This window comes from Leopardus geoffroyi, chromosome B4 (genome assembly GCF_018350155.1).
Source record: "Leopardus geoffroyi isolate Oge1 chromosome B4, O.geoffroyi_Oge1_pat1.0, whole genome shotgun sequence".
NCBI lineage: Eukaryota > Metazoa > Chordata > Mammalia > Carnivora > Felidae > Leopardus > Leopardus geoffroyi.
The window spans coordinates 52,881,286-52,905,794 of record NC_059341.1 but is presented as its reverse complement, the minus strand read 5'-3'; the positions used below and the strand labels follow the sequence as shown (position 1 = coordinate 52,905,794).

At 39.8% G+C, this 24,509-nt stretch overlaps 1 long non-coding RNA gene across 1 annotated transcript; it reads right to left on the bottom strand.

The window, feature by feature from the left end:
- Positions 1-1,861: 1,861 nt before the first annotated feature.
- On the bottom strand, positions 1,862-21,744 carry LOC123590746. Its single transcript, XR_006708957.1, has 3 exons — positions 20,533-21,744; positions 17,956-18,086; positions 1,862-2,491 (listed from the first exon to the last, which is right to left on the bottom strand). It is a non-coding gene; the product is annotated as an uncharacterized LOC123590746 (long non-coding RNA).
- Between the last annotated feature and the right edge of the window lie 2,765 nt (positions 21,745-24,509).

Below are 24,509 nucleotides of genomic sequence, written 5' to 3'. Positions count from 1 at the left end.
AACCAGGGGCCTTGAAACCTTGACTTAAACTCAGTGACACTGTTGGCCTTCTGACCTCCAAAAGGAGGTCATTTGTGTTGTCTTAAGCCATTAAATTTGTGGTGATTTTTTACTGCAGCAATAGGAAACTAATATAACACCCCCGTGAAATGTTTATCAAACCTGATGCACATCAGAATCATCTAGGCAGTCCGTTAAAAATATAGATCTTTGGATCCCGTTCCGAGAAATTCTGACTCCCTCAGTCTGTGATGAGACACAGAACTCTAAACTTTTTAAGAAGCTTCTGGGATGATTATTATGCTGCAAACCAGAGTGTATGTCAGAAGAAGAGTGACTGGGGGAAATTCACTGCCTGCATTGGTTTTCTGGGGTCACCATATCAACTTACCACAAACTTGAAATCTTAAAACAGCAAAAATATATTCTTTCACAGTTCGGGAAACCAGAAGTCCGAAATCAGTTTCACTGAGCCAGAATCAATGTACCCACAGGGCTACATTTGCTGCAGAAGCTCTAAGAGAGAATCTGCTCCCTGCCTCTTCCACGTTCTGGCAGCTGCAGGCATTCCTGGACTCAGGGCCACAAGGCTCCAATCTCAGCCTCCGTGGTCACACTGCCTCCTCTCCTGTGTACACCAAATCTCTCTCCGCTTCTCTCTCATAAAGACACTGGTGATTGGAATTAGGACCCACCTGAATAATCCAGGGCAATCATCTCATCTCACGACCCTTAGTTTAGTCACCTTTGCAAAAATCCCTTTTCCTTATAAAGTAATACTTATGGGTTCCAGGAATTAAAACCTGGTATCTTTGGAGGGCCATTATTCAGCCTATTACGATGCCTTAGCGCCCTTCAAGGTAAATTAGGGGTGAAGACAATGGAGCCAAAGCAGACTTTCCAAAAAGACTAAAATCTTTTTATATTCAAATCCCCTTTTGACCCCTCACAAATTACAATTACGCTATTAAAAAACAACCAGTCTCACTGGAGTACTCTGATGATTAATGAGGTTGTGATAAGCAGGGAATTGGGGGATTAAAGGAAGAAGTAGGTCCTTAGGATTCCGTAGCATTTTCATTATGAGATTATACGCCCCTTTTAAAACCTGGCTTCTCACAAGGGTGCTTCCGAGCATAAAAACATTGCCAACAAAGGAATCTTTATGAAAAGTTTCTATCACAGAGTAATTTACTACATGTGACCACACAAACAGATTACAAGAAATGTTTGTCGAGCAGTTATTTTATGCCAAAGCATATTTCAAATTTAAATAAATTCAAGATTCCGTGCCCCCCACCGCCCAGTGTTTTCACTCTAAGCAGTCAAACAATTGAGACTCCTTGGTTCACTGACAAGAGCATCCTTGTCCTGTTTGGCTTTTTAAGGCACTTCAGGTAAATAATCCAGAAGAGAGATTATCTTGAAGTCACAAAGAACACACACGGGAATTCAAACAATGGCCTAAGACGTGTGTATAGTGTGTGGTGATGTTCCACAGAAATAAGTAACAGAAATTTTATTTTCAAAAAAATGTCCTTACTTTTGGAAATGGCAAGTACTGATGCTAATATTTTTCCAGCATCCCTGTACAATAAGGCTTAAGGCCTTTCCTATCTTTTTCTTAAATGTACATTTTTATATCCCATCCCCTAAAAAACATTTGTAGTTCCACATTCTTTCATTATATTCTCCACTCAAAATCTAAATGACCGTCTCCCCTTTATTTATTTCTTTAATGTTTATTTATTTTTGAGAGACAGAGTGTGAGTGGGAGAAGGGCAGAGAGAGAGGGAGACACAGCAGACTCCAGGCTCTGAGCTGTCAGCACAGAGCCCAACACGGGGCTTGAACCCAAGAACTGTGAGATCATGACCTGAGCCAAAGTTGGACACTTAACTGACTGAGCCACCCAGGCGCCCAATAACCATCCCCCTAAAATAATCCATGCCTTGGCTTTCACAACCTAATTTTCACTTTAGCAGGTCATTATTCCACCCTTTGAATAGCTTTGGGAAAAAAAAATAAAAACTTTCTAATTCATTCCACACTTTTCTTGCCTACAAGGTATTTTTCACTTATTTGAATTCCCTTAGTAGTACTGGCTCCAAATTGTGCTGTCAGTGCTCTGGGCTATCTGCCAGCCTGTCCCTTAAAATTCTCAGAGCAATAGTGTTGGCTAATTACCAACCAATAGTCTAATAAATAATATGCATGATAGCTAATAGTGTTAGCTAATAAGCAACTAATTATAGTGCTAAGAACCACTTCATCAGAACCACCCAGGAAGTTTGCTAAAATGCAGATTCCAAAGCCTTACCTCAGACCTATGAAATATAATTTCTGAGACAATAATTCAGGAATTTGTACTTTTCACAAACACAATGGAACCACTAGTAAATTAGAATCCAATCCAATCTAACACTTGGGAATACCCACTTGGCGCATTCTCTTCTCCTTATACCCAAGTTTTGATGGCTGAATCACACTTCTGTGGAAATAAAGTAGTTTTGGTTAGTGTCGCAAAGCATCATCCACACGTAACTCAGGAACCTGTTGTACCTTAACTGTACCTTATTGTACCCTTAAATGCTCACTCCATTTTTATGTTCTTAAATTCCTATCTAATTTTATTCTTCCTTTTTCAATCAACATAACTCCATCATTTCCTGGAGAAATCCGCCCTTATTTACTCCTCATTTTCAGTGTCCAGTTCCATTTTCTAGAGACTTCACCATAGTGCCCTTATCCCAGTCCACACACAGGAGGGTGGGTAGACAATGAAAAATCAAATATCTACAAGATATATTATTTGGAAAAGTGTTTGTTGTTGTTGTTGTTGTTGTATTTTGTTTTGTTTTGTTTACAAATGGAGCAAGAGAAGGTAGCAATTAATCTACTGTGAACATATTTGGGACCGCAAAATTTACCAGCAGGACCTAATTTCCCCTTGGTTAGCATAATAGAGACCAAAGACAAGAGGATTATTCTTAGAGGGAGAAAAATCTAGTTCTGTGTTCTGTGACACAGGGAACTTCACTCTTAACTATCTAGAGATTTTTAGTCGCTATAACAACATGAGTGCAATTTAATCTTGTTCAATTTTTCTGTGGATAAACATTTTTTCCGAAAGGACATTAACTTATCCAACACAGACACAACTCCTCACAAAATGCCAGTGACAGGAGCAATTACCATCCATGCTCTTTGCACTAAAATAGTGGAACCTCGTGGGCAGGACACTGAGAAAGAAAACCTGGTTGTAACTGGGACAGAGAACACATTTTGCTTCGCACGAAGTGAAACTCCTACATTCAAACTGTCTTGTTAAAGTGCTTCACGGCAGAGTGTTGTTGGCCAATTTACATGGCATTTGGATTTGAAGTTATATGCCATTTGGGGAAGATTACTATAATTAGAAAAATGGCCTAATTACTTTTCTGGCAACAGTGAAGAAAGAGAACAGACTTTTCGGCTTATGGAGACAAGTCCTTGAGAAACCTCAAAAGGTTTTGGGATCCTGTTTGACAGGAAAGAATATCTCATCTGAACTTCTTGGATCTGTTAAAAACCAAGCTTTTTTTTTTTTGAAAAGCCAAACCACAAGACAGGGAGAAAGAAAGAAAACACACACACACACACACACACACACACACACACACACACACAGAAAGCAAGAAAAATACTCCTTCCTATTGGATTTTGAAACAGAGATGACAGGAACAGTCTTTTTCGCTGTGCTGCAAGCTTCATCTGCCAGTCCTTGTAAGAAGCACAAACAGGAAATGATGGGCATGAGAGGGAAAAGTGTGGATTCTCAATGACAACACTTGGAAGATGGTTTCACATGAACATCGTTTGATGGCTTTGTCTGCTTCAACAGCAAAGAACATAACGTTACAACTTCAGTGGTTCAAAGAGAAGCTTCTATTATTTGAGTCATCAAGTTAACACTTATGATAGAAAAGGCAAAGTCATACTAAGTTCCTCCTTTTCTGTGCTGAGAGAGGGAGACGAGGCTGCACTGAACTGAACACCCATTCTCCTGGCCTCCGTCTTACAGGATGCTGCCTTTCGCCTGAGGAAAAGTAGAACAGTGAGAGCTTTGTTAGAGGAAAATGACCCAAGGCTTTTGCTATTTAGACTCTATTTCCTGAACTCAGCAATTGGAAAACCTGCACTCGATCAACCATGTCTTCACAAAAATACAATTTAAAACTGTCATGAATTTTTTTTAATGTAAGGGTAAAATCAGGATAGTGAAATAACTTCAAAACGTGCATTTTGAGGGGAGAGAGGCGAGAGTGGTATCTGGGGAGAAGCATAAAGGGTTATTAAATGGTGACTGTTTTCAAGTCATGAGCTGTCTAATGAAAATGTTCCTTTGGTCAACGCGGCTCTTGTTATACTGTTTCCTATCATTACTATCATCCCCAAAGTTCCCCCACCCCACTTCCAAGGCACTTTATCTGACACAGAAAGGGGAAGCTGATTTCAGGATGTGTTAAAAGTGAAGGGGCAGCCCCATCCGTCCTTCACCTGTCTTAGAAGAGTCCCCATAGAAAGGTCCCTTTGATCTAGAATCTCAGAGTTTGTTTTTCTTCAACAGCCTAAATGGAAAATGGAAATACATATAAAAATACTGCCCCCTCCTATAGTGGTTTTGGATCTTGTCCAATTTCAGCCTGGCCTTTAAAGATCATCTGTCGAATTGTTTCTTACTTGATGATAAGTTCATACAAATGAGCATTTTAAAAAGCATGTGTATTGTTCCAACAAGGTTCTCATTAATTTTATCTTCTGGAAAAAAGGATTTGGTGTATGGTATTGCAGCAGTAACCAAGTAAATCTGGTGTTCTTTTGGCAATAATCCATTCCTTTGGAAGAAAGGGAAAATCTACCATTACACAACCTAGGTTAATCTTTGGTGTGTATTATGTTAACTATTGGAAATACAACCCTTTAATGTAAGGTATATAACATAGCACATGGGTTCTTTATAAAGACACAGATTAAGAATTCTTTTCAATGAGAGGAATACAGGTCTTTTTAATTAAGCTGCTCTGAACAGAGATGGATCAAGAATTCATCTTGGGTCAAGAATTCTAAAACCAAATTCTTATGGATTGAATTAGGTCTCTTCAAAATCCATATGTTGAAGCCCTAACCCTGGTACCTCAAAATGTGACTGTATTTGTATCTGACAGATCTTTAAAAAGGTAATTAAGTTGAAATTAGGCCATTAGAGTAGTCTCTAATACAATCTTTTAAGAGGAGTTTCATTTTTTAATAAAAAAAATTAATGTTTATTCTTGAGAGAGAGAGAGAGAGAGACAGAGTGTGAGCAGGGGAGGGGCAGAGAGAGAGGGAGACACAGAATCCAAAGCAGGCTCCAGGCTCTGAGCTGTCAGCACAGAGCCCAACATGGGGCTCGAACTCATGAACCGCAAGATCATGACCTGAACCGAAGTCAGATACTTAACCAACTGAGCCACCGAGGAGCCCCAAGAGGAAATTTAAACACACAGAGACATGAGGGATGTACACCACAGAGGAAAGACCACATGAGGATATGGCAAAAAGGTGGCCATCTACAAGCCAAGGAGAGTGGCCTCAAAGAGAGAGCAACCCCACCGGCACCTTGATCTTGGACTCCTAACCTCCAGAACTGTGAGAAAACACATTTCTGTTGTTTCCACCACCTAGTCTATGGTTATTTTGCTATGGTAGCCTAAGCAGACTAAGACACAAACCATCAAGTAAAAGCAGTAATCTCAAAGCCAGACCCTGATAGTAGACTGGAGTTGATAACACAAAGAGCTAGTATAAAACAGACAGCAGGAGTAACATCAGGAACACAGGAGAAGAGAGTCAGGCTGCCAAGCGACAGCAAGAGGCAAAAGAAGTAAACATCTTGACTTCCAAGGTATGAAGTGTAAGGTAGGGAGATACAGCTTTTTCCTCTATCAGATGAGGATTTTGTTAAATGCAGTGCTAAAATGTATCAGATTGATTCTTTGATAGAAGGGAGAAGAGCCCCCCAGGCTTGGATTTCATGAGATGTTGGTAAAGCAAGATCTTTTGGTACTGGGAGAGAATTAGGCAAAAGAGGACATAAGTTCTCATTAAGGCATCACTAGAGAAATCTCAATTGTTACAACAGGGATCAAAGCTGATAGAATTATCCCAGGGAGAGGAGAGGGGAGAGAGACAGGGAGAGGGAGAGGGAGAGGGAGAGGGAGAGGGAGAGGGAGAGGGACAGAGAGAGACAGAGAGAGACAGAGAGAGAGAGAGAGAACCAGGGAAGTAAGTGAAATACAAACCTGGTTAGACTAAGAAAGTTCCCAGATTTTTTTTTCTGTATCAGGAAGGAGAGCACTTGGTAATTAAGTTGATTAATATTATACTTTCTCACTCCTGAGTCTGTGAAATTTCTTTCATCTACACAATATCTGAAACCTCTTCTCAGAGGTATATTTAAGTATGTAATGTAAAATATTTTATTTTTATCTCTTTTCCATTTGACTATGTCTGTATTGCTTACTCCCCAGGCTCATTATTTTATTCTATACCATGTGGACTATTTTTTTTTAAATGCCAAACTCACTACTTCTCTAAGAATCACAATTTTGAAGCTTGAGGGCTTTTGTTACTGTGCTGTTTTATTTACGACCCTCTCTCAACATTTGGGAATTATAGTAACATGGACTACGTGGAAATAAGAAGCTTTTGTAATATCACTAACAAATTCTAATATTTACTAAAATAAATATTTTTCCCTTTGTAGTTTAATGCTCCCCCCTCTTTTTTTTTTTACCAACTACACAGGCAGAATAAAATACTAACATAGGAGGGCACAGGAGGGCATAGCTCACCCCATTTTCAATATTTCAGTTAATAAGTATTACAGAATTAGGCCCAGATTCCCTAGCTTGAAATTCAATGTCCTTCACAATTTGAACCGTTGAATCATTCATTTGCTAATGCATACTGAGGTCCTATTATGTGTCAGGTTCTTTCTGCTATTCCCTAGAAAACTCCAGCCAGACTGGTCAACTCCATTCGTTAGAAAAAAACCACATATATTCCCTTCTCCATGTTTTCTTCACACCCTCGCCTGTCTAGAATGCCCTCCTTGTCCCTGTTTAATTTCTTCTATTCTTTCAAGACACAAGTCAAAACTTTTCTCTTCCATGAACCCACTGAGAACTTGCCCAAGCAGAAGCTACTCATTGTCAGAACTATCACTGAGGCTGCAAGTACTGAGAAGGAATGTTTCCTATTCCCTTCTTTGTAACAGAAAAGATGTACTTTGTCAAATAATGTCTAGTTCTTTGAATCATGAGAACTATAAACTAATAAATTAAGGTTTTAGCAGGGAGTTTTTTCAGCCTAAGCAAAGTATCATAGTTTAGGAATAACTATAATCCAAAGACCTAAGTCAAGTAGAGGGCAGTACCAAAGAATATAGAGCAATGTGAAGATTAAGGATAGTCTCCCAGGATTACAGGAACCAGAGTTCACTCTCTGGGAGAAAGGAACAATAAAAGGGGAAGAAATGGGATACTGAGAGCAGTGATGAGCTTTAAGGTCTCAATTCTGCTAAAGACATCATATAACTTTATGTCCCCATAAAGATATCTTTACTATACTTCCCTAAGACACATGCAATCAGCCCAGGGAGTTACCATATCAAGTGGATGCCTATAGGCCCAGGATCAAACTTTCATATACATGTCTGATGCAGGCAAGAGCTGAGAAAGCTTAAGGAAGGAATAGATCAATTCTAAATGGGGACAAAGAAAAGGCTTCCCTGAGGAAATCGTATTCAAGTTTGAGAATCCTACTTGATTGGGCGAAACTCAATTTTGAGAGCCCTATTTTCACGTTAGCAGTGTGAGATTCCTTGAGGAGGCCGAATAACCATCAGTGGTAGAGGGAAAATATGAGTGTCATATTAACTTATCTTGATGCCTAATTCTTCTGAAATTAAAAACTCAGAAAGGCATCCATAGCCAGGTCTATTAAAAATAAAGCCTCAGTGACTCACTAATAGTTTCATTCCACTTATTTTGGAAAGTCAATTTTAACAGAAATATTACAAGACAAATATTAAGAGATGGCTTCAGGGCAGCCGGCCTCAGAAATCTGAATCTGCCACTCTCAATACATCAGACATGGCGACTGTTATTCCAACGCAGCCACAGACTTTTTTTTACCAGTTATGCACTGTACTGTCATGGGTCATTGAGTGCAACAGGACACCATGGACGTGTGCATGTGCGCGAATGTGTGTGCACGTGCACTGGTGTGAGATTTGAATCTGAATGCAAACACAATGAACTTCATATGATAGTCCTGAGAAAAGGTAACAAGTCTAACAAAGAACAGTCCTATTCTTCGTTCCTTAGGAGTGTACTGTAACTGTTAAATGACACAGGGATCCAGATGAGCCAGCTCCTGAAACCAAATACATATATTTGGAATTGTTTTTCACAGTCTCCATGCCTACTCCTGGGGTTGCCGAGTCTTCTCAGAACCCTGTTTTCACACACATGAGGGAGGAAAACCACACCACACACAGACTCCAAAATTTACACTGGCTCCTTGTTCAGTTAAGGATCCTTCTTAAATTGCTTTCCTAGTTGTTTTGAATTTTCTTCCTGAACTTCCTCCAGGTCCCTGGGACGCCTTCACCTTTGTCAGCTCCTTCTTCACTCCATGCCTTCAATATCAACCATCAAGACCTGGAGAGCCCTGGTTTCCTGTTCTACCAATAAATCCCTGTCAGTTGAGGCAAGTGCCTGGAGAGAAAGAGAACTCCCCTTACTGTACCCCATTTTTTTCCAGCCCCATTCTTCCTGCATGAACCAACTAAATACTCTTCTCCCAAGAGGTTTTTGTAACATCCCTGCTCCAAATCCATTTGTAAGATTAAGTCCAAATTCATCAGCTACATATAATGGACCCTCCACAATCTGGCATCTAGACCTTATCTACTGCAATTGCTTTTCAGCCTTGAGGCCAATTAGAATCATCTATTGTCCATTCTTTACACAACCATGAGTTTCCCCAATCCTGTTCTTCTGTTCATGCTATTCTAACTGTGGCAACATCTTTCCACTTTCTCTTCACTCAACGAAAGCACAGTTGATTCCAATTATTTGCCATAGTTATGTTCTATAAAATCACCATGCACACTGAAGGAAGCAATACTGAACCATTGCTCTTAGGAGGAATACAGGGTTAGGTTCCTGTGAGCCTCCGGTCACATTTTTGTCAATCAATCAATACTTAACCTTGTCTGCTTAAAGACACCTTATTTAACATACATTGTTGATAAATTAACATTGAACTCATGGCCAACACCACTATATAACCCATGCCTTAATGAAACTTATGTAACACACATATATTCTCCATAAGGCACATCACAACCTTCCTGCATTCAGGAACACTAGATAGCACTTTAACGCTGCACTTGAGAGCCATTTTTAAGAGCAAAAGCACCAGCTAAATCGACCACGAAAAGGACACTTGTTTACAGTGTGAGAGCTGAAGCAAGAAGGCAGAATGTTGCCTTGTTCGACCTCAGCTGGGAACATGCATGCATTGGGGGAGCCAAATGTTCAACCACTCTGTTCCTGTCCGTAAATGACTGCAAAAGTGCCACAAGTACCGATTTGGGGGGTACAAATAAATTCTAGCAAATAGGCAGCAAATAGGCGAATTCTCAATTATGGAATCCAAGAATAACGAGGATTAAATGTATTACCTATTCATCAAGGAAGCCAGAGAGTAGCAGAATTGGTCCTAGACTTTAAGTGGAAAATCTGGGTGTGAGGACTCCTTTCTACCCGGGCAAGTGGTAGCCACGTTTTTGTCTCGCAAGGCCTCAGCTTCCTCAGCTTTAAAATGGCGGTAATAATGTGACACTGAGAAGATGAAGTATGTAAAATCCACCTGTTTCAATAAAGCACTATATATAAATGAGAGGTGGTATGGTACTCCTATCTTCCACAAAAACTTTCCTGATTATTCTAGCCCGTCCAATCTGTCTTCCCTGAATTCAGGGCGCTTATTATTTAAAATGCTTATCTGTCATTGGACACAGCCTTTTTCATATTTTGTGCTTCCTCAATTCATTAGATTATTTCACTTGTGACATTTCAAATAGAAGATAAGCTTCTGGAGGGCAAAGAACTCTTTTCTTTTTTTTTTTTTTCTTTTTTTATTTCTTTTTTTTCTTTTTTTTTTTTTTAATTTTTTAACGTTTATTATTATTTTTTTAAATATATGAAATTTATTGTCAAAGTGGTTTCCATACCAACACCCAGTGCTCATCCCAAAAGATGCCCTCTTCAATACCCATCACCCACCCCCCATCAGCCCTCAGTTTGTTCTCATTTTTTAAGAGTCTCTTATGAACCAAAGCATAGGAGGGCAAAGAACTCTTAACTGCTTCTCTGTCTCATTCATCCACACCTGGAGCATTCATAAATGAACGCGTGAATGCAAAGCTCACATAGATCATTCCACAGACATCCTGTAGGATCCTGACCGTAGGGGTATGGTTTACACATCAGCAGGTATCTTCATGATACCAGGTTAGGGCTCTTAGCATCTGACGGGCAAGCAGTCCGACCAGCAAACTTTTGAGACCTGTTTGCAAAAGAGCTTATCTCTCCCTGTTGATAAACTACCTGGCACTGAACCAAAGCCACTTACATACAAGTTAAGAAAGTTCAGTTACTTTCTGATAGCTCTATGCTTCTGGCTTTGGACGGAGACTAGCCTCAAGCATGCTAAGCCTGGAAGAGCAAATCTTCCCACAGGGCATGTGATCTGCAAACACAAGAGAGATTTTTACCCGCCATGAAATTGCTATTTTTTCGGTTGCTGTTTTTTCGGGGTTTTTTTTTTCCCAGATATACAAGGTTTATAAAATGGTCTCTGATTTAGACTAATGTTTGCATGTTGATTAGAACCCAATAGCCAAACATTCTGATATTCTCCCCTTTTCTAATAACCTAAGCTATTTTCATCCACTTCCAATACCGATTCATAGCAGCCCACAGTTTCACATGATCCCATGTTGGGACTAACTGGAGAGAAGAAAAAAAAGGGACAATATTCAAAGAAAAGCTATCTGTCTGATATAATAGGACAGAACCATATCACACAGGTAGCTTGTGATGTGCTGTTAGCTGCTGGTCTATCCTTATACTTTCTTAGTGATTTACTCAAGGGGCTCTGCTTTGTTTCACTTGCAAACTATTTTAACATTGCTGTGGGTAAACAGAGTGTCACCAGATTTCCCGTCTTCCCTGGGTCATTTTTCCTGGTTATATAAATGTTTGTCTTAATCCTACTTCTTCCTCTGCACTTTTCAAAATGTTTTTCTATGCTTCTAGTCTGCACAGGGTCAGTGTGCTAATTACCAAATGAGACGAAGATGGAAAAGACTCCGTATTCGGGGCCAAATATCTAGGCTACAAGTCTTCAGGCACCATCATGTTTTTTATAACATTTGTTAGTTATCCATCCAGGCACCCTTCACCCTCCCAAGTTGTTTCGTATTATTAACTGACAGCTCCAAATGGGCTCTGAGCAGAAAAACTCCATGTGAAGGATCCAGTAATGGCTGTTTCTGTTCTTGTGGTTTTCAGAAGTGGGAAAGACAATATAGTCAGGTATGATTTATCAGCATGTTTTCTTCAGCCCCAAATTTGTATACGAGGGAGAGAATTCTCGGTTAAATGTGAATGCTCTACAGCTTTCCCACCATCCGAACTGTGTTGTATTTGGCAAATGGTTTTCTGGAAGGGGAACAACACGTTAAGCTCTGGCCATGACATAGTTTGCGATAAGCTTAACTGAATTCAAGAAGGAGCAAATGATGCCAACTGTTCTTACACTCTTAAAATTTCTCATGCACGGAGTGGGGGAGAAAGTTCAAACAAAGCTTGCATGTTTCAAAAGCAATCTGATACACAAACCCAATTAATTAATCCTGATACTATTCTGAAGTGGTTTTAAAATTATAAACAATCCTCTGATCATGTCCAGAGAGAAATATTTAGACTAAAATATTAACGATTGAAACAGGATAAAAATATGCTATTAAGTTGTGTCCTTTAAATACTTCCTGTTCAACCCCAAAGTGAACAGAAAAATAGAGCACTTTTGCTATAAACTAACATAGCTGAAATAATCACAGGCATTAAGTTTTCTGTTTCTTTATGGGAACTGCTTACAATTATAAGCCTCCCAGCAGAAGAGTATTTCTACTAAAACTGTTGAATGGTAGAGACTAAAAATTCTATCACCTAAAGTTGAGCAGCTTCCAAATTTTACTCACCTAAGCCCAGCATACCTTTTGCTGAGGGGAATCATTCTAGCCATAAAGAGATAATTCATTCACGAGCAACCAGCCAATACATTCCATTTTATCTATGGAAAGGCTGACACGTGAGCTCAAGTTCTGTACGTGGCTAAAAGAGGAAATACTTGGAGAAACTTTTCAGAGATACAGCAGTGACATTTACAATGATTTTAGAGTATCTTAGAGGTAAGGACAAATACCTAGAGAATGGCACGGAACAGTCTACATAAATTATTCTTTCGTTTAGCACTATGATCATGGTACTTGTTATGTCATAAAGAAACTCTCTTAGGGGCGCCTGGGTGGCTCAGTCAGTTAAGCATCCGACTTCAGCTCAGGTCATGATCTCACAGTTCGTGGGTTTGAGCCCCTCACCGAGCTCTGTGCTGACAGCTCAGAGCCTGGAGCCTGCTTGATTCTGTGTCTCCCTTTCTCTGCTCCTCCCGCATTCATGCTTTGTTTCTGTCTCTCAAAAAGTGAGACAAAAAGTGAAAAAAAATTTAGAAACTCTCTTAGATGTAGGTAAGGAGACAGATGCCAACTCAAACAGGACTTCAGAGGTTCAATAAAGGCCTCTGCTTGTCCTCTGGTCTGCCTCTTATGCCCAAAGAGTACCTTTACAATGAAATTGTAAGGCAGGCAGCTAAAGCGAGAATGAGGACAGGATACCTTCGAGAATCATAAAAATTATAAACTTGTTTCCTATAAAAATGATTATATGCACAATTTCACAGGTGTGAAGGAGTTTTTGAGCTTCATGAAACTCATCTGCAGAATTATAACGATTTATGGACCGCATATTAAGAATCCCAGAAATAAAGGGCATTTTCTCCTAGTAATGAGCTAATGTCATCTAACAAAGTAACTTTAAACGGTTCGAATCATTAACACTCACAGATTTATTCTCCTTCAGTAAATTCTTACTCAGCACCTACCCTCATACAAGGCACTATACAAAATGCTCTATACCCCTAGGTGGTCTCAGCAGAACCTTACAATTTAAGACCAGGTTTGGATAAGGGGCAGCATTTCCCTTTATAATACTATTATTGCAACCAAAGCGTTTTGATCATTACTGTTGTTCTGCTCAAGTTTAACTTTTTATATTTATTTTTCAAAGAAAGATTTCTGCAGGCTCAGAAAACATGTTAACTTTTATAATTTTTTATGTGTATTTATTTATTTATTTATTTATTTATTGAGAGACAGCGTGAGCAAGCATGAGCAGGGGAGGGGCAGAGAGAAAGGGAAAGAGAGAATCCCAAGCAGGCTGTACCCTGTCAGCACAGAGCCCAACGTAGGGCTTGAACTCACAAACTGTGAAATCATGACCTGAGCCAAAGTCAGATGCTTAACCGAATGAGCTACCCAGGTGACCCTGAAAACATGTTAACTTTTAATGATGCAATTTGGGGTCAGTTTCTACAAAAACCTCACTGACTCAGTGGAGACTGTATCATCAGTTATGCATTCCAAAGTCTGACCCAAATCTTACACCACATCGCCTCTAGCTATACAACCCAAGCACACAGTCAGGAGGAGGGCTCCAGAGTGCCATGCAGGCAGATATCTACCTGCCTACTGCTGTGGCCAGCAGGTTCAGAGAGCAAGGCCCTACACGAAGGGACTAAAATAGCTGCTGAATCCTGGCAGAACACAAACTACAATCCTGATACTTTACTCTGAGACCCTTTAGCAGAGAATTCCCAAGACTCCTTCACTATTTCTATTATCTTGCCTTTGGCCACTGATTTACAAGAGAAAAACCGTGTTTCAGGTAGGTGGGTTGGAATCCTGCCTGCACCTGCTACTCCCTAGCTTTGTAACTCATGGGTCGAGCAGGTAACATTTTTAAATCTAGTAACGTCCCTATCATGGAAGCTCTTGTGAACACTAAATGAGATCATCTATCTCCTGGGGGATTTAGTGTGATGCCTAAGAAAGAGAAACACCCCATAAGTGTTAATTCTTCTCATACATTACCCACGCTGATCCTCACGGCCTCTGGAAGTTAGTTGGGTCTGGTTCAGAAAAAAAAAAATCAAACTTGCTCAAAGTCACATAAGCTGCCAGGTTGGGGAGCCTGAACTGGAAAGGAAGGCTCCTGATCTTACACGTTGGCAAGCCCTCTAGTAAATACACCACGGCGCATGTAAACACGGACTCAGGCAAAGTGCGCTAAATGCTGCTGATGCAGTAGTAAATAAAACAGGGGTTTTGCTTTCAGGATGGAACAGAGTCCAGTGAGAGAAGCCTCTGACATGCACATGCTTATGTACATGAGGAGAATTTTCAGTAGCAAAAACAAACGTAGGGGGCACTACGGGAAAGTCTGTGGGGGATGCATGTGAGCCAGCAATAGCTTTTAGTTGATCTGGGTATCAAGGTACAGTGAAAGACATCTGAAGTCAGAACACCAGGACAGAACTACTGCTTAAAAGCAATGAGGCTTTGAAGAAATGCCTCAATATTCTCTAAATTATAGCTTTTCTGACGTGGAAAATGGGGATAATAATATCCACCTCATAGAACTGCTATGAGAATTATTAATGTTTGTAAAACCCTTAAAATCAGGTAATCTGTTGTCTAACCCAGGACACTCTTGGGAGTATGAGAAAGCACTATTAAAAATTATCCCACGGTAACAGGCAAAATCTGGCCATACGGTCACCCTACTTATGACCATACCTACCTACCACACAGATATCACTTCTCAAAATATACCAGTTCTTTCATTTGTTCCCAGGGCCTTGAAGGATGCACAGCAATTTCTCAGGCAGGGGGGAGGGGGAAAATAGATAACAAACAAAGGGAATTCCTTGAACAAAGGAATATTCCAATGTAAAAGGCTTGTAACAACGTTCATTCATGCAGTCACATAATTATAAAATTTTACTCCTTGAAGGAATTGAGATATCATTAAATCTAAACAAGCCATTTTGTAGATGAAGCAGTTGAAGCTCTGAATGGTTAAATGACAGGAGTATTTTGTTTCAGAGCCAGGACCAGCACCTTGATTTTCTGACGGCTCACCCAGGGATCTTACCATGATCAGCCCTCATCTCTAAGAAAGATTTCTCCTACTCCGCAGCTATCATAGAAATGACAGGAAATCCATAATTCCCCTCAACAGCTTGCCTCGCAGTTCTTAAATTCTTACTGATTGAATCCAACCAATTGCAGCCCCAACCAGTCCTGTCTTCAGGGAGGAAGAGTACAACCAGCAGGTTGTTGGCCAAGAAGGAGGAGGAATTTCACTCAGCTACACGTCATTTATCACATCTCATTTATAGAACGCCTTTTCTTTGCATTTGAAGATTCCATGAATTCCTAACAGGTACATTTTATAGAATAAATAATTTTAAGAAGAGGATTTCATAAAAAATAACTTCATATAAAGCTTGCTCTTCCAATTGACAAAATTACGCCCTAGGGCAGAAGCTATCAGTATTTTTCTGCACAGCACGAACGAACTAACTGGTACCCACTCCCGTCGTTAACAATGGTTCACAAAAAGGAGTAGGGAATAGAGGACGGAATCTCTGGAAGATACATAAATTTTTTTCCTCAAAGGCCCTCGAATTATTCTGATCCTCTCTTGACTTCCTTCCCAAATTCCCCCCACCCCCTAAGCCACTTTTCATGGTTGTAGAAGTAAGTTAAACATGGAGAGTATCTCCGCCTGGAAAATAAGTTGGATAGAGAGAGATTCCATCCTTGTTTTCTTGTATTGTTGAAACTGTCCTCAATAGTTTCTTCTCTAAAAGCTTTACAGCCTCATCCTCCAAGCACAGGTAGTTACTCTACCCTCTGGGACCCCAGGGCATTTGCATTCACGCCTAACATATCCTTAGCCGCACTCTCTGCTATAATAATTGCTCAGATCTCTCTGCTACCCAGAGATGTGCAGGAAACTCTGCTTTGTTAACCCAATAACAGCCCGGCACACAGTAGGAGCTCAAATAATCGCCACTAAATAAATTACTTGGGAGCCTTGGGAACAATATATAATACAGAATACTACCCAGGAATTGTCTTCAGGATGAAGGAAATGGTCTATGTAAAAACACTGTAAGTTCTTTGGAAGAAAGATAACTGTAAAACCGCAAGGCACTATTCTCCTTTATTGTATGGCAAATCACCACAGCGCTTTCCTTAAATGGTACTTACTGGCCTGGAAAGCAAATGTCTCTCGTTAGGTGCCTGACTCCCGGAGAGTCACTTATGTAACCTGAAGCACTTGAGTGATTCCACCATAGGAAGTCATCTCGTTTTAAAAAGTGCTGCACACAAGAATTTTTTTATCTTACTTACCACATTATTTGTAATCTTAAGGAAATTATTTAAAAATTTCTAATTTTGAAACCCTGTCATAGAAATATGAGATTAAAAAAAAAAAAAGCCAAGGCCTGTGAAAGAAAATGTTTAAAAGGTAGGGTGGGAGTGGGGTACTAGCCCAATCTAGCCTATTAAATTAACCCGTGTAGTTTCCAAGCTCTCAAGTCCTATTAGAACACATGATTTTCAAGAAGAGTTTGCTGAAATATACATACCTTGGCTTTCATAAATATGCTTTCGGGTTTAAAGAAGGGCCAAGTAAATCAAAAAGAATGAAATCTTGTCATTTGCAACTACGTGGATGGAACTAGAGGGTATTATGCTAAGCGAATTTAGTCAGTCAGAGAAAGACAAATATCATATGACTTCCCTCATATGAGGACTTTTAAGATACAGAACAGATGAACAGAAGGGAAGGGAAGCAAAAATAATATAAAAACAAGGAGGAGAACAAAACAGAAGAGACTCTTAAATATGGAGAACAAACAGAGGGTTATTGGAGGGGTGGTGGGAGGGAGGGTGGGCTAAATGGGTAAGGGGCATTAAGAAATCTGCTCCTGAAATCGTTGCTGCACTATAGGCTAACTAATTTGGATGTAAATTAAAAAATAAATTAATTAAATAAATAAAATAAAAAAAGAAAGAAAGAAGAGCCAAGTAATTGCAAGATGGAGTGGACAGAGAAAGCCATACAACAGAGACATTAAGAGTTTAAATTTCACCTCACATGATTTTTCACAAAGTACATAAAGTTGTCAGATTCAGTAAAACAATTGATTTTATGTCCTACAGCTATTTTATCTTCCTTATGGCCATCCTGAATGGAAACAGTAATTCATCTGTTGGCCTAGAGATGTATTTTTAAAAATCCTTTACAACTGTGTTATGCAAAATAAATAGCAAATACACTTCCCTGCACTATTAGTGGAGGTCTGGATCCAAAAGTCTCTTCTTCAGACTGACAAACGTAGTCCCTGATTTCACCAGTGAATAAAAAGATTTCAATGTCCATCTGCAATACTACTGCCACCCTCAAAAAATAAAAAATAAAACCACAACACTTTCGACCTGCTGATCAGTTCACACGCAAACATATTCATTTATCACTAAATGTATTCGTTCCAAATTGTCGCTCAGGGTGTTATGAATTCTAAATGTACATTCTGAGATGTCCAGATATTATCAACATTTAAGCACTATACTGATATATTATGAACTCCTTAAAGAGATACCTTGGCAACGTCCCCATGTTTTCATGATGTCCAAGCAGATCTTTTGAGCCAGAATTTATTGATCCATAAGCAGTCGCCATAAGCAGCTGAAAACTTGATTTTTGCCTCAAGGAGTTTCTATCATTACACACCTTAAAGAAAGAAATGTGGGCAGGGGGAATCAAAACACTTAAACCTGTTTGTCCTAAGAAGAAGGCATCTCTCAACTTTACGTTAACATATTTAATATATATTCAGCTTCCCCACTGATGATACTATGAGTTTAATTTTTTCCCTCTTTTTCAAACGGTTTACCTACTGTCCCATGAATACAATTCCAGTGACCTTTGGCATACAGTCTCCTACACACAGTGAGGGACATTCTGGGGCACTGAGCATCAATACATTTCCAGGCCAAAGAACATACGTCATATGTTCTACTGGCTAACGAGAAATTGTGTTTTTCAAGATCTCAATTTTTATATTTACCTGAATAAACATTATGGCACACCTGCCATGTGCCCACTATATTCCATTAAGTACCATATATATATATATATATATATATATATATATATATATATATATAAATGAATGTTTCCCTGACTTCAAGAAAGCAAAGTCTTCAGAAGGCTTATAAATAATCATGGTCTAGAGAAGTTCACAAAGACCAAATTTCATGCAATTTTTTGTTTATTTTATTTTGAGAGAGATAGCAAGCAGGGGAGGGGCAGAGAGAGAAAGAGAGAGTGAGAGAATCCCAAGCAGACTCTGCTTTGCCATCCCAGAGCCCAATGTGGGGCTCGAACTCATGAACTGTGAGTTCATGACCTGAGCCAAAACCAAGAGTCAGATGCTGAACTGACTGAGCCACCCAGTCCACAAATTTCATGCATTTTATACTCCTTTTTATTTTCTTTCTCAAAGAATGGTCCTATCATCTACTCATTCATACCAATGATCATTAGAGATTTATCCTCTCCCATAATCCAAATTTAAATAGAATGCAAGCCCCGTCGATTCCACCTAATAAATTCCTCTCCATCCAATTCCTGTCACCACTGCCATAGCTCAGATCTGCTTCTCTTTCCACCTGGAATGCTTCCATAATTTCTGTATTTATTGGAATTGTTTTAGTAGGAAGAGATCAAAACCTAACTCAATGTAGCCTAAGCAAAGAAAAAAAATGTGGGGGAAGGCACTTTTCTGACAGGAAGGAAATTTGGGTAGCCAAAGTCAGAAGAATAACCTTGGGAATTCAATGCAATTATAGGGCAGTTAGAGACCAGAAGCCAGGACTCCTTCCCTGCCAATATTCTCTCCACCTATTATCTGTCTCACTGTGAGCCATGGCCTTTTTCTGTCATACTGCATGGGCTTATGGAATCAAACCATCAAGGAATACGGCTGTATTGGGTAGAACTGTGCTTCTACCCCCAAATTCATATCCCCCCCCCCCAGAGCCTGTGAACGAGACCTTCCTTGGAAATAGTATCGTTGCAGATGTAATCAAGTTGAGATAAGGTCATGCTGGATCATGGTGGACCTTAATTCAATGACTCCTGTCCTCATAAGAGGGAAATTTAGTCACAGAGATGCACAGTGGGAAGACTGCCCCGTGACAATGAAGGCAGAGACCAGAGTGCTGTGTTGATAAGCTAAGGAACCCCAAGGGGTGCTTGTAACCACCAGAAGCTAGAAGAGACAAGGAAGGATCCTCCCCTAGAGCCTTCAGAAAGAACGTGGCCCTGCCAAAAACTTGATTTTGGACTTGCAGCCTCCAGAACTGAGGGAGAATACATTTCTATTGTTATAAGACACTCGGCCTGTGGAATTTTGTTAATGGCAACCCTAGGAAACTAAAACAATGGGCATTGGTGGACTGGAGTTTCCATCACTTCTATTTAGGAACCCTGGAAGAAAGAATGCTTCCATCTTTCTTATTAGTGCATTTAAAACCCTAGTCCTAGAATCTTATTGACCTAACTGGAGTCAGGTGCCTATACTTGGACAGATCAGAGTGCCAGGGATGGGATGCCATGATGGGTATGGGATGCTAATGCCTAGGAAATGTATGCATCTCTCTGACTCAGGATAAGGGGCACATGAAAGTGACTGAAAGCCTCACCAAAAACACAGGAGTAGGAAAGGAGCAAACCTCAGACAAAAAGACAAAGATGCTGATACCAAAACAGTAGTGAAGGGAAACCGAGCAGACAAACCGACACCAACCAAGGTCCCTTATCTCTCTTTATCTCACCTTATCTCCCATTTATCCATTCTCCAAGTCAGCAGTAGACAAGTCTTCCCCACCCTTTGGCCTCTCCAAAATCTTTTAACAGCTGTCTTTAGTTTTCAGAGTAAAGTATATTGTCATCTTGCCCCGGCCTCCTGAGCCACCCCAACCACTCCCCCCACCTCTAGCCAGACTGAACTTCTCACAGTTCTCTCAACTCCCCAGCCACTTTACACACCCCAATCTCCTTGCTCCTTCCTGGAATGTTCTTCCTACTTTTCTCCACTTTGTTCATTCCTACTCATCCTTTAAGATTACATGCAAATTTCAACAGGAATGTGCTTCTACATTCATTATCTCACCTCTCTAGCTTCAGAGCTCTCATCTGCAATATGAGATCATTATTAATTTCCAGAATAAATCTCTTCAAACTTAGTGTGCATCCCTGGTGACTATGGGTAACTCTCTGCTTTCTTCTATGAGGCCAATAGGGCTGAGAAAAAAACATACAGATAGATTAAATGACGGCTAGCAAATTTGTCTATCTAGCAACAACATCCTCCCTAATTCTGAAATACCAGCTTCATCGTAAGTTAGAAATTCAGAAGCAGAAAGAGTTGTTGTATAGATGAAAGTAATGCTGCCATAAATAAAATAAAAGCAAGTCATTTGACAATTAACAAAATAATAGAAGAAAGAAAGGAAGACGCAATCTAACGATATGTTTGGAGGGTTATTATGAAAGGCCTGGGTGCCTCTTGGATACCCTCCCCCGGTTCTAGAATCTAGAAATACCATATCTGGGAATCATCATAAAATCCAGATCTGACCGGAAAGGATGGCACACTAAGCTAGGAGCATTCGTGTACACCTCAGCATTAATTGTCATGTGTAGAGCTGAATCATATAAGCTCTAGACTCAGACTAATTTAGTTCAAATCTGTGCTCTGTCTTTACATATATGGCCTCGGGGAACTTATTTAAATTCCTAATGTTTCTCACCTATCAAATTGGGAGGATAATAGTACTTCTCTCATAGAGTCTATATGAGGGTTTATTGGCTTGAGATGTATACAGCACTTAAAACAGTAATGAACACACAAAAAGCATTCAGTAAATGTTTTTATTATAGTATCTCAGTCTTCCAGCAGAACCATAGGGAATAAAGAGACCTGAGGTGGGGGAGGGGGGTGGGTAGGGTAGAAGGGAGTTGCAGGGCTGCAGGGGAGAGGGGAAGGGACAAAGAGCATAAAGCAGAGCCCATGTAAAAGAGGAGTTGGTATGACAGCTAATGGAAAAGGAGGATACGGATGCTAAACCTGGGCTCTGGTGGCATCCCTGCCTTAGCCGAGGCAGGCGTGAACTGGAAGCAAGCTGAATGACAGAAGACTCAGTTACTGATTTGGGAACATTTTTTTTTTTCATAGCTTCTCTCAAACTGGAACCTCCTTTACCAGGGTCTGAAAATAGAATTCTCATCTTTAATTTTTTCTCCACTTCTTCATGCTTATTTCTGGCAGGCAGGGGAAATTTTCAGGGCTGCAATTCATAGATCCTCTATAATCTCGCAGGAGAAAATCTTGTCTGCTATGCTGTAATGATACACCCTGATTCTTTAGCACAGAATGGTATGAGAGCCTACTGAACAGGCTGAAGGTTTTAAGATTACAGTTAGAAAGAGAAAAATACACAAACTTATGAGATGACATTTTATTTTATTTATTTATTTTTTGAAATTTATTGTCAAATTGGTTTCCATACAACACCCGGTGCTCATCCCAACGGGTGCCCTCCTCAATACCCATCACCCACCCTCCCCTCCCTCCCACCCCCCATCAACCCTCAGTTTGCTCTGTTTTTAAGAGTCTCTTATGCTTTGGCTCTCTCCCACTCTAACCTCCTTTTTTTTTCCTTCCCCTCCCCCATGGGTTTCTGTTAAGTCTCTAGGGTTCCACATAAGAGTGAACACATATGGTATCTGTCTTTCTCTGTATGGCTTATTTCACTTAGCATCACATTCTCCAGTTCCATCCACGTTGCTACAAAAGGCCATATTTTATTCTTTCTCATTGCCATGTAGTACTCCATTGTGTATATAAACCACAATTTCTATATCCATTCATCAGTTGATGGACATTTAGGCTCTTTCCACAATTTGGCTATTGTTGAGAGTGCTGCTATAAACATTGGGGTACAAGTGCCCCTATGCATCAGTACTACTGTATCCCTTGGGTAAATTCCTAGCAGTGCTACTGCTGGGTCATAGGGTAGGTCTATTTTTAATTTTTTGAGGAACCTCCACACTGTTTTCCAGAGCGGCTGCACCAGTTTGCATTCCCACTAACAGTGCAAGAGGGTTCCCGTTTCTCCACATCCTCGCCAGCATCTATAGGCTCCTGATTTGTTCATTTTGGCCACTCTGACTGGCGTGAGGTGATATCTGAGTGTGGTTTTGATTTGTATTTCCCTGATGGGGAGCGACGTTGAGCATCTTTTCATGTGCCTGTTGGCCATCTGGATGTCTTCTTTAGAAAAGTGTCTATTCATGTTTTCTTCCCATTTCTTCACTGGATTATTTGTTTTTTGGGTGTGGAGTTTGGTGAGCTCTTTATAGATTTTGGATACTAGCCCTTTGTCTGATATGTCATTTGCAATATCTTTTCCCATTCCGTTGGCTGCCTTTTAGTTTTGTTGGTTGTTTCCTTTGCAGTGCAGAAGCTTTTTATCTTCATAAGGTCCCAGTAGTTCATTTTTGCTTTTAATTCCCTTGCCTTTGGGGATATGTCAAGTAAGAAATTGCTATGGCTGAGGTCAGAGAGGTCTTTTCCTGATTTCTCCTCTAGGGTGAGAGATGACATTTTAAACATAGGTACTGTATTAGAGAAGATCAGGAAAAAAGAACCAATAAAAATATATATATATATATTATATATATATATATATATATATATATATATATATAATATATATATCATGCAGAGAGAGGAGGAGGGAGAGGGGGATGGATTTTAAGAAATTATCCTGCATGACTGTGGGAGCTGGCAAGCCCAAACTCTGTAGAGTAGGCAGGAGTCTGGAAATTCAGATAACACTTGTAGCTGTTGCAGCTTGAGTTCAAAGGCAATCTGCTGGAAGAATTCCCTCTTCCTCAGGAGAAGTCAGTCATTTTTCTCTTGAGGCCTTCAACTGATTGGGTGAGGCCCACCCACATTTTGGCAGATAATCTGCTTTACTCAAAATCTACTGACTTAAATATTAATCTCATCTAAAAAATTTCCATAGCAACATCTATGCCAGTGTTTGGCCAAATTTCTAGGTGCTGTGGCCTAGCCAAGTTGACACATAAATTTAACCACCATGTGTATCAATTAATATTTTTATTTCCCAGTCCCCAAGAAAATGCCATTGCTTTCAACAACCAGACACAAGTTAGGCTAGAGCTATCTCTACTTCTTTCTTCTGTTCTCTCTCTTTCTCTGTCTTTTTCAACTATAACTGTAACAAGAATCATCTCAGTTACATATTTTTCTTTGCTTTACACTCTTCCTTTGAAAATGTAAGACGCTCATTTCTCTGAGTGCAATATCACAGGATTCAAATTCCATGTTCATTTATAGATATACTATAGAGAGCCATAACCAGAGGCAGCTCCTTAACATTGGTGTGGCTTTATTGATAAGTTGTTTAAAATAAAGCCAAATGATGCCAATAGAATTTTAACACTATTGCTCTTAACTCATAATGAAGTTAATACATCATAATAGGAGGCACAGATCCACACAAAATTACAATGCATTAAGAACCAAATAATGGCATTTGACAAAATACAGCATCCTTTCTTCATAAAAACCCTTGAGAAAGTCAGAATAGAAAGAAAATACTTAAACATCATAAAAGCCACTTGTGAAAAGTCCACAGCTAATGCCATCCTCAATGGGGAAAAACTGAGAGCTTTACCCCTGAGATCAGGAACACGACAGGGATGTCCACTCTCACCGCTGTTGTTTAACATAGTGTTGGAAGTCCTAGCATCAGCAATCAGACAACAAAAGGAAATCAAAGGCACCAAAGTTGGCAAAGATGAAGTCAAGCTTTCACTTTTTGCAGATGACATGATATTATACATGGAAAATCTGATAGACTCCACCAAAAGTCTGCTAGAACTGATACATGAATTCAGCAGGGTTGCAGGGTACAAAATAAATGTACATAAATCGGTTGAATTTTTATAACCAATAATGAAGCAACATAAAGAGGAATAAAGAAACTGATCCCATTTACAAATTACACCAAGAACCATAAAATACCCAGGAATCAACCTAACCAAAGATGTAAAAGA